A 9,795-nucleotide genomic window follows, 5' to 3' on the forward strand; every position below is an offset into this window, starting at 1 on the left:
CCCAGAATTTGTACTCTACTGCATGCTATGTAATCCAAGTCTTATAGTAACTCATACCACCTCAATTCTGATTCCTTAACCTAATTTATACCTCCCTCCACTTTCTTTTGTCACTGCACCCATGAAATCTAAGTCTTAACCAATTACTGGAATTCATGCCTTGGACATTATTATGATCTGTTCAAAATATCAACCAAAACCCCTCGTTCCATTATGCCAAAACTAGAACAAAGTCTGACTCCACCTTGCATCCTACAACCACACAATTCTCCAATGTCTGCGACGGCGCCTGGCGCCAAGCGGTGCAACCAAATCCTAGAAAAATCAGAATTTCTCCCTGCACCTATGAACATCCATACCTTCTTCCACATCGCTTTGACCAATTCACTCAGGCTTACCAAGATTAGATGGGCTCTAATATTAATTTATCACAAAACCAATCAAAGTCAATCCAATTTACTACAGTTAACTCCCAAAAATCCAAGACTTTTCAATTATTCGAACCCTAATTCGTAACGTACCCAAAATCATCGACCCTCTCCAATTATCTCACAGTTTCATAATTATATAATACCAATTGCTTGATTAATGACCTTAACACCCTCTCTACTGTTCCAGGATAGCCCAGAACCCAGAAAAACGTAAAAATGAATCAAACCAACGCGCGTCGCCCGACGACTCAACCAATACCACCAGGCCCTTCATTCTGATAGCCCAGAATTGGATAAACGCCATGTGTCGCCTGGCGGTCGGGAATGTGCCGCCAGGCGGTTCCTCTTCAAGAACCTAGAAAATAGACCAAGTGCATGTGCCGCCTGGCAGCTATGAACAGCCCGTCAGGTGGTTTCTGGAAATTTTCCAGAAACCCAAAAATTCAACCAGAAACGAAATATAGGCACATAATTCATATTAATCATTATACAGTTCAGGCTCATATATAAAATTTACGCGTAAACTCCCCTAACCTGAATCCTTTCGCTTAAAAGGTTGAATGACTCTTGATTCTTCCTTGTTTCCAATAGCCTCCCTTAATTCTCCTCAACTCAGCCTCAATGGTTCACTCACCACACTCTGATTTTTGTCTCCCTTAACCAATCCAGTAAAACTAGCCACAAAAACTCTCTCATTTTCCCTTAATTGTCCCCTAATTAGTGTATTAATGTGAGTTTAATGTGGAAAAACGAAATTGACTTAAAGTATATGATAATTACCATTCAATTGCTCATTAAGGACTATTTTCCAGCCCTCTTGGCTGCTATGTCTGCTAGGGTTTACAGCACCCTTGCATATTCAAGCCAAAACTAAGTTTGGCAAAAATAAAGTTTAATTTGTTCTTAGCAAGGTTTGAACCCACAACCACGCAAATGCCAAATCAATGTTAACCATTCAACATGATCAACATATATTTAAAAATAATAACAAATAAATAACACACAATTGGCATACATAGGACTTGGGCACAATTAAATACTCTCAACCACTTGAGCTAATACTTTTCCACGTCATATAAGTTAGAATTTAATGCCATAAAGGCTCCCACTACCCGCATTTATTAATTATTTATTTATTTAATTAATTAAATTTTGCGGGTCTTACAAATTCCTTCAAACATTTTTGAATTTTACCTCCATCTCTTGGTATCTGATTTTGAGCTTGCCGCTATTAGCATCTATGATAACTTTGGTGGTTTTCATGAATGGTCTTCCAAGAATGAGATGAACCTCAATATTTTCCTCCATAACGAGTATGACGAAATCCACTAGAAAAGTAAACTTGTCTACTTGCACAAGTATATCCTCAACAACTCTATTTGGGCATTTGATTGATCGATCCACGTGTAGTAAAGTTATCCTCGTTGGTTTGACTTCAAGGCCCTCAATTTTCTTGAGTATAGACATATTAACACATATGACCGTTGTAGCAAATAAATATTTGATGTTGGTAAGTGGTGAATGATCATCTTCGAGTTAAACAGTTTAAATGAAATTTATTGATGTAATCTTTAAGATAATCTTCAAAAACTCTTCTTTGAGATTTTTTGTTTGTGAGACATCTTTGCTGAAGCCTTTGATCTTGTGTATTTTTGTCAAACTCAAAGAGTACTTCATGTAGAAAGTATTAATATTATCTTCTCTCAAATGTTTCAAAATTCTCTACCTATAGAAACTTCACAAAATAGATCATGTCATTATGTTATAATAAATTCAAATATAGAACGTGAATATATCAGGATTGATCGTAATCTTAGTCATATTCTGAATAGAAGAATTTTTGTATATAAACTTAAAATGACAATTTAACATTTAAAGTAATTTCAATATTTAGTTTGCTTTACGTAATCCTTTGATTTAGATTTCGTTTTATAAAATTATTTTAGTCATTATATCTTATTAATATAATCAAATAAGTATAGTAAACAAATTATAAGAGCAAGTAAAGCGATAAAAAAATTAACAAAATGCCTTAGACGAGGTCTTGTAGTTGTTTGATGGAAGTGTCTTATCCATCTTTTGATCAATTATCTTTTGTATAGTTTGATAAGATTACACCTGTATCGTTAGAGCTTTTCATATTGAATCTTTTGATCAGTGTAAGTACTAATTCTTCTTATATGTATATCGTCTAATGAATTGACCTTGTATTGTCTTATCTCCTATTGTCTAATGACTTTCAAGTTGTATCATTTGCTCAATATAATAATAAAGTCATCTAGTCATGTAAAAATTTAACATGTAGGTTCATGAGCACATATTAGTTGATCATAGATAATTAATACATCAGAGTATAAACATTTTGGCATAAATATTTTATTTCCACATTTAAATATTGGTTAAATTACTCTTTTGGTCCCTCTATTTGTCATGAAATTTCAGTTTGGTCCTCAAGTTTTTCGTTGTCTCAATTTGATCCTCATTTTCTTAAAAATGACTCAATTTGGTCTTCACCGTTAGTTTGACTAGACGGTGTTAAAGTCAATGCCACGTGTCAATTTCTGGTTTTTTTGAATTTTTTTTGAAGTTTTTTGAATTTTTTTGAATTTTTTTGAATTTTTGAATTTTTTATTTTATTTTTTACACGTGTCTCTTCATAGTTGTGCCACGTGTCAAAGTGACTCAATTTGGTTCCTATATTTGTTTTTAGTTTCAATTTAGTCCCAGTTTTTGTAAAACTGAAGCAATATTGTCCTTCCTTAAATTGACACTAAATTTATTTTTTTATAAATTTTATGGTGATATTCTTATTAAAATTAGCGTTTTTATTAAATATTTCTATAAATATTTTGGTTTTGTTTTGAACTTGAAATTTAGTTCCTAAACTTATGTGTGACAAGTTATTTGATTTTTAATCTTCACAAAGTTTGTATAATATCATACACTTGATGCCTTTATATATGATGACAAAATTGTTAAATTTTTAAATTAAGTTTGGGGTTTAACTTTGTTTAATAATAAAAGTAAAAAAAAACTTATTTAAAAATATTTCTACAAATATTTAATAAAAACGTCAATTTTATTAAGAATATCATCATAAGTTGTATACAAAGATTAAATTGAGTGTCAGTCTAAGGAGGGACAATATTGCTTCATTTTTACAAAAATTATGACTAAATTGAAACTAAAAACAAATATAGGAACCAAATTGAGTCATTTTGACACGTGGCACAACTGTGAAGTGACACGTGTAAAAACTAATAAAAAATTTAAAAAAAAATTCAAAAAAAATTCAAAAATTCAAAAAAATTCAAAAAATTCAAAAAAAAAACCAGAAATTGACGCGTGACGTTGACTTTAACACAGTCTGGTCAAAGTTAATGGTGAGGACCAAATTGAGTCATTTTTAAGAAAATGAGGACTAAATTGAGACAACGAGAAACTTGAAGACCAAACTGAAATTTCATGACAAATAGAGGGACCAAAAGAGTAATTTAACCTTAAATATTTGAGCAACCAAAACTAACTCAATTCTATTAAAAGACATTTTAGATATAATCGTTAGACGATAGATAATTGTATTCATCTAATTCTTTGTTATCATTTGATAAACAATAGTTTCTCAATTTGATGTCTTATATTTGTAAGACTAACAATGTTAGTTGAATTACTACATATATCGTCATTATTATATTATATTGTATTGTTATTATCGAAACTAAAATAGAGCATTTGTTTAATGAGATGCTTTGTATCGTCCAAACATAATAAGACTACTTAGAGTTGTTAGTCTTAATTCTTTGTATCGTCTGGACTTAACATGATCTACTGCAACCTTAACATCACAAGTCAAGCAATTGTGAGTCGGCTATGTAGGCATAGGTGAAATAATATTTATGTTGAAGTACAAGAAATTGCTATTATACTAGACTTTACATTTTGTTTTACACATTTCTTGACTTATTCAAAAAAGATAATTAATGTATCCATTTTCTTGTTATTATTGTTGTGCTTTTTATTATTACTATATAAATAGTAAATAGTATCACACATTATGTTAACTAATCATTATAGTAAATGTAATCAACCTTCTGATAACTTATAATATCACATAATAACAGGAAAAATATGGTGTAAAAATATTGTGAAAGAACAAAAATACATCCTCCTAATTTCTTTTCTCCCAATAAGAAGAATCAATATGGACAGGATATAGGTCTACAGCTGATGACGATGAAGCGGTCCATGGCCCATCTTTTGATGAACTATGATATGTATGTGTTTCATTGCTCTCATTTTCTTCCATTTGAGAATAATATTGTCTCATAGACTCTAGCTTCTTTTCATCCATTATTTCAGATGAATCTGAAATAAATTCTGGAATCACAGTTTTTCCTTCAAGCATGCTAAGAACTGATGACATGGTAGGCCTAAGATTTGAAGTGGCATTTGTGCACAAAAGACCCACTCTTATCATCATCATAACCTCTTTTTCATCGAAATTTGAACCTAACCTTCTATCAACAAGCTCCATCAGATTCCCTTTCTCTTTCAATAAATTTGCCTGTTGAAAAAAAGCCAACATACGAAGCATGTGAAAATAAAATAAAAGGAAAAGATAAAGTACAAAAAAATATAAGAGGTCACAAGTTGAATGTAACACATGTAAAGTTATCATATTCAAAAGTTGAAGGACACGACAAGTAACACAACATAAATATAGTATGCAATAAATAATTGGATTCACATAAACAACCATAGAAAATAGAAGTTACCCAATCTAAAAGATGCAATGCTTCTTGCTTGGGTCGAGAGATGGTATTACTCTTTCCAGTTACAATTTCCAAGGCAACCACTCCAAAACTATAAACATCTGCTTTATCAGTTAAATAACCATGCATGGCATATTCTGGAGCCATATACCCACTGCATAATTGAAATCCATAATCATACCAAATTTCTTAAATCAAATAATGCTTAAAACTTGTAATTTGAATTATCATAATAATTATACCATGTAAGAAAATAATGCTTAAATGAAATTTACATAAAAGAAAATTTTTGGAAACTTCAATCCACTTACTAAGTCCTTGCAATTCTTGTGCTTATGTGAGTATTGTCCTCATCGTCAAGCTTTGCAAGACCAAAATCAGATATTTTTGGATTCAAGTCTTTGTCTAACAACACATTAGTAGCCTTTATGTCTCTATGAACAACTTTTAATCTTGATTCTTCATGTAGGAAAGCCAAACCTCTAGCAATACCAACACAAATCTTATACCTGGTTGGCCAATCCAATTGCAAACTGAATTCTTCTTGTCCTACATAAATTAGACATTAAAATCATTTAGTTGTATAAATATTGAAAATATGTTACATTAAATTAAGGAAGCAGATTTGATGATTATGAAAACAAATACTTACTAAATAAAGCGCGTGCAAGGCTATTGTTTTCCAGATATTCGTATACCAACAACAATTGATCTCCCTCAACACAACAACCGTAAAGTTTAACAAGACAAGGGTGTTGCAAAGCTGAAATCAACCCTATTTCATTTATAAACTCACGGTTCCTTGCTTAGACTTTGATGAAAGCATCTTCACTGCAATTATTGTGTCATCCGATAAAGTACCCTATAAATACAAAATAATACATAATTTCCGTGAGTTTTTTCTATTATGTAATAGATTGTTTATAAAATTCAATAAATGAATCCAAATAATTATGAGAAGTTATGTAATATATTGACCTTGTAGACTAGACCAAAGCCTCCTTCTCCAATCTTGTTAGCAATATTAAAGTTATTTGTTGCAACTTTGATTTGACGCATAGTAAACAAACCCACTTGTAAATTTAAATGTTTTAACTCTGTCCATAGAATACTGAAATTAGATGCCTCTTATTTTAAAAGTTTAATTACGATACACTGTTCTAACATTAGATCATTGTTAAACCCTTGTTAAGGTAATAATTATGAAAGTCAATACATTTGTCATACATTATAGATTGGGATTCGAAGATATAAAACTATTTTATGTTGTTAGTATACAATTTTTTTCTCTTGTTTTAATTACCAAAAAATATACCAAGTTGAAATAACATCTTTTATCCATTAAAAAGTTATCCTACTAAATGACACAGTAAAGATTGGATTTTGTGATTATGTAGTGTATATTTGTTACATTGTCAGGTAATTAAAAATCATCTTTACTATGAATTTTAAAATAATTATCATCAAAATGAGCAAACTTACAATTCAATATTTTGTTATAACTACAATATAAAAGCATTTTATATGGTTGTGCATATACTATTTCCATTTAAAAGATTGTTAGAGAAATGAAATGTAAAAATCTATTTTGAAATCAAAACAAACATATATATATATATATATATATATATATATATATATATATATATGACCATTTATAGTTTGTGACTTTATTTTAGAGAATTACCTTTTGCCAATGAATTTCTTTTCCGAATATGAAGTCTCCAGCCAAATACAACAAGGATGACAAATACTATTGCAGAAATTGCTATCCCAATTATAACCGCTATAGCCATGCCACCTGAATCTGTTGTGGAAGTGTTTACTTATAATTGCGGAAGAGCAAAACAAGGCATTTGATGCCTTAAATGTAAAATTGAAAGAACAAAGTGATAAAGACAAAGTAACTCACCACGAGTCACAGATATAGCTGATATAAGAGGTCCATATACTGATTTTTCTGGGATAGCAGTTGTTCCCTTTCCAGCCCAGTAAAAACGAATCTCTAAAGACTTATTACTAACAGTGGTTGAAAATTTTCTTTTTAAACTCTTCCCAACTCCTCCTGCTTCATTTGCAATATTGAAATCCTTCAATTCTAGCTTTCCCTACAGTAGTTCGAATCCAAACATTAATGGATTTTGACGTCTATAGTTTTTATACAGTCTAAACTTTGAATAATTCTATGAGTGAAGTCAAATCACTACTAGCCAATTCTATTTATGTTCTGTGACATTTATGTAGGTTTAGCCAATTCTACTTTGTTGGCCATGATCAAAACATAATTAAATTAAGCATTTAGTACCTGAATATAAACATCAAATATTCGTCTTCCCAGACTGCGATATGTGTTATCATCAGTGAACATGATCTCTGCAAAATGCAGCAATACCGTGTAGTCTCCATTTTCCAGACACATTCCATAATAAGTCAAAGAAATAGGGGATACACGTGCAGTCTGATACAATGCAGAATCAGACGTAGAAAATGTATTTTGACTTTCTCTGATATAGAGATCTACATTATTTTTATCATCTAAGAAATGTCCGGTATTGCTAAAGGCCCAGTTTTCATGGTTCTTTTTAGATGTTGCTGGCCCTGATGGATCCGAGTCAGCATCATACACTATACCTTCACTATTCACTTGTTCACCACCACAATTTATATGGAAATAGCTAAAGGCTGTTACAAGAGAAAAAAAAAAAAACGTTAGACTTATAGGAATGCAATACTAATTTTTATTTATTTATGAAGTTTAAATGATATTGTAAAGTGTTGGTTGTGTTTAGGAAAATGAGATCTTATTTCTTAGTTTATGTTTATAGAAGGGTGAATTGTATTTTCATGATAACAGAGAAGTTTCTTTTATTCTAATCAACATACTAAAAATAGGTTAAATTATACTTTTAGTTATACCTCCGTTTATTGTTTTATTTGTTCTTTTTTCTATATTTAATTCAATTTTATTATCTTCTAAATTTTTTGTTAGCTTATAATCGACTTTGTTGATAATTTTAATATAATAAATATTAAAAACGATTGTGATACAAAATTTAAAAATTGGAAAAAATGAAATTTATTTGTGAAAAATGTTAAAAGTTTCTTTTTTTAATTTTCTCATATAGTTTCATAACTCCTAGCATTGATTGCGGAGTTGTATAATATATTCACATAAAATGATCTAAAATTTTGTAAGGAATTCCTATATTTTATGATTTAAATCAACCATGCTAGAATTTTATCTGGGCAATTGAAAATTGTCGTTTTATTAATTATACACATTTAAACACATTCAAAGTCAATAATTTTTTTTTTGAAGAATTTTAGCAGTATTTATGTATTAATTATTCAAAAACAACATTTTATTATTATTATTATTATGAATATATTTTATTAGAATGAAATAGTTCATTGTAGGAGATTCAAATACAAAATTTTTCATTCTATTATTAGTTGGAGGAAGATTAAGACCGGAATAAAGGGTGAATTTTAAGATACTTCGTATGAGAGCCTACAATATTAAAGTAAAAGCAATATTTTTCTTTATGAAAAAGTTCGAAGGGAAAGTACATCTTAAAATTAATTTGGAGGGTATTTCATTTCCATCTTTTAACATCAAGCAGAATGTCATGTTAATAGGAATTTTCAAAAAGAAGGTAAAAGGGACAGTGTGGAACTGTGAAAGTTGTAAAAGTTGAAGGCTAGATCATCATGTTATCGGGAAACTTTAAAAAGGAACATTATGGATGCAATGAAGGAGTTTCATTCTCATGTATTTTGGTCCAAAGGTAGCCACACTTCATTTATATGCTAATATGGAGTAAACCATCAAAGGTTAAATGGCTAATATGGTGTACAATATTATTTCAAAAGTTTTTTAAAAAAGAGTGAAGAAGGTCGCTATAAAGTTATAGATATATCACAATTTGCTTTCATACGAGGGAATTTTTGGATAGCATACTAGTAGCAAACAAAGTGGTGGAGGAAGTAAGAAGAAAACTAAAGAAAGACCTCAGGCAAAGGGACCAACAACTAGGATTATGGCTCAAAGGATTCAATAAAACTGAGCCTTCACTAATCTCAATAACTATTGGTTACTCTCAACATCGATCAACTCTAGGGTATAATAAACTGAATATAGTAGAAATAAAGTAATTAGGTCAAATTGTATAGGATATTTGGAATTATATTTTGGCTAAGTGAACATAGTAGAAATAAGCAAGCATGTAATTGCATCCCAAACTTGTTCTTCTGGCTCTTTGGGATAGTCTTTCTACTTTGACTTTATTGAATGTTGGTCGAACAACTCGTCTTGGAAACCTTTGACACTACTTCTACTCCATAGAAAGCCTTCTTCCAACCATAACTTTCGTCATCAACTCCCCTCGCCATTAGTTGAAGTTGCATGACCTTGAATGAACTCCATCTCAAAAGATCTTATATGACCTTGAAGGTTGATTATGAAAAAGTATACAACTTTGTGAGATGAGAGTTCTTTTTCTACATGACGGAGAAACTCAAATTTTATGACAAAGGGACATCTTTGATTAAAGGGTGCTTAAAGTCTTCAGCAATCTTAGTCCTTGCCAACT

General features: G+C 30.5%; 1 pseudogene; it reads right to left on the reverse strand.

Annotated features, from left to right (window-relative positions):
• Positions 1-4,599: 4,599 nt before the first annotated feature.
• Positions 4,600-9,595, reverse strand: LOC114184648 (putative leucine-rich repeat receptor-like serine/threonine-protein kinase At3g14840; annotated as a pseudogene).
• Between the last annotated feature and the right edge of the window lie 200 nt (positions 9,596-9,795).

This window comes from Vigna unguiculata, chromosome 5, assembly GCF_037176805.1.
Source record: "Vigna unguiculata cultivar grain cowpea cultivar isolate G323 ecotype 2 chromosome 5, ASM3717680v1, whole genome shotgun sequence".
Classification (NCBI taxonomy): domain Eukaryota; kingdom Viridiplantae; phylum Streptophyta; class Magnoliopsida; order Fabales; family Fabaceae; genus Vigna; species Vigna unguiculata.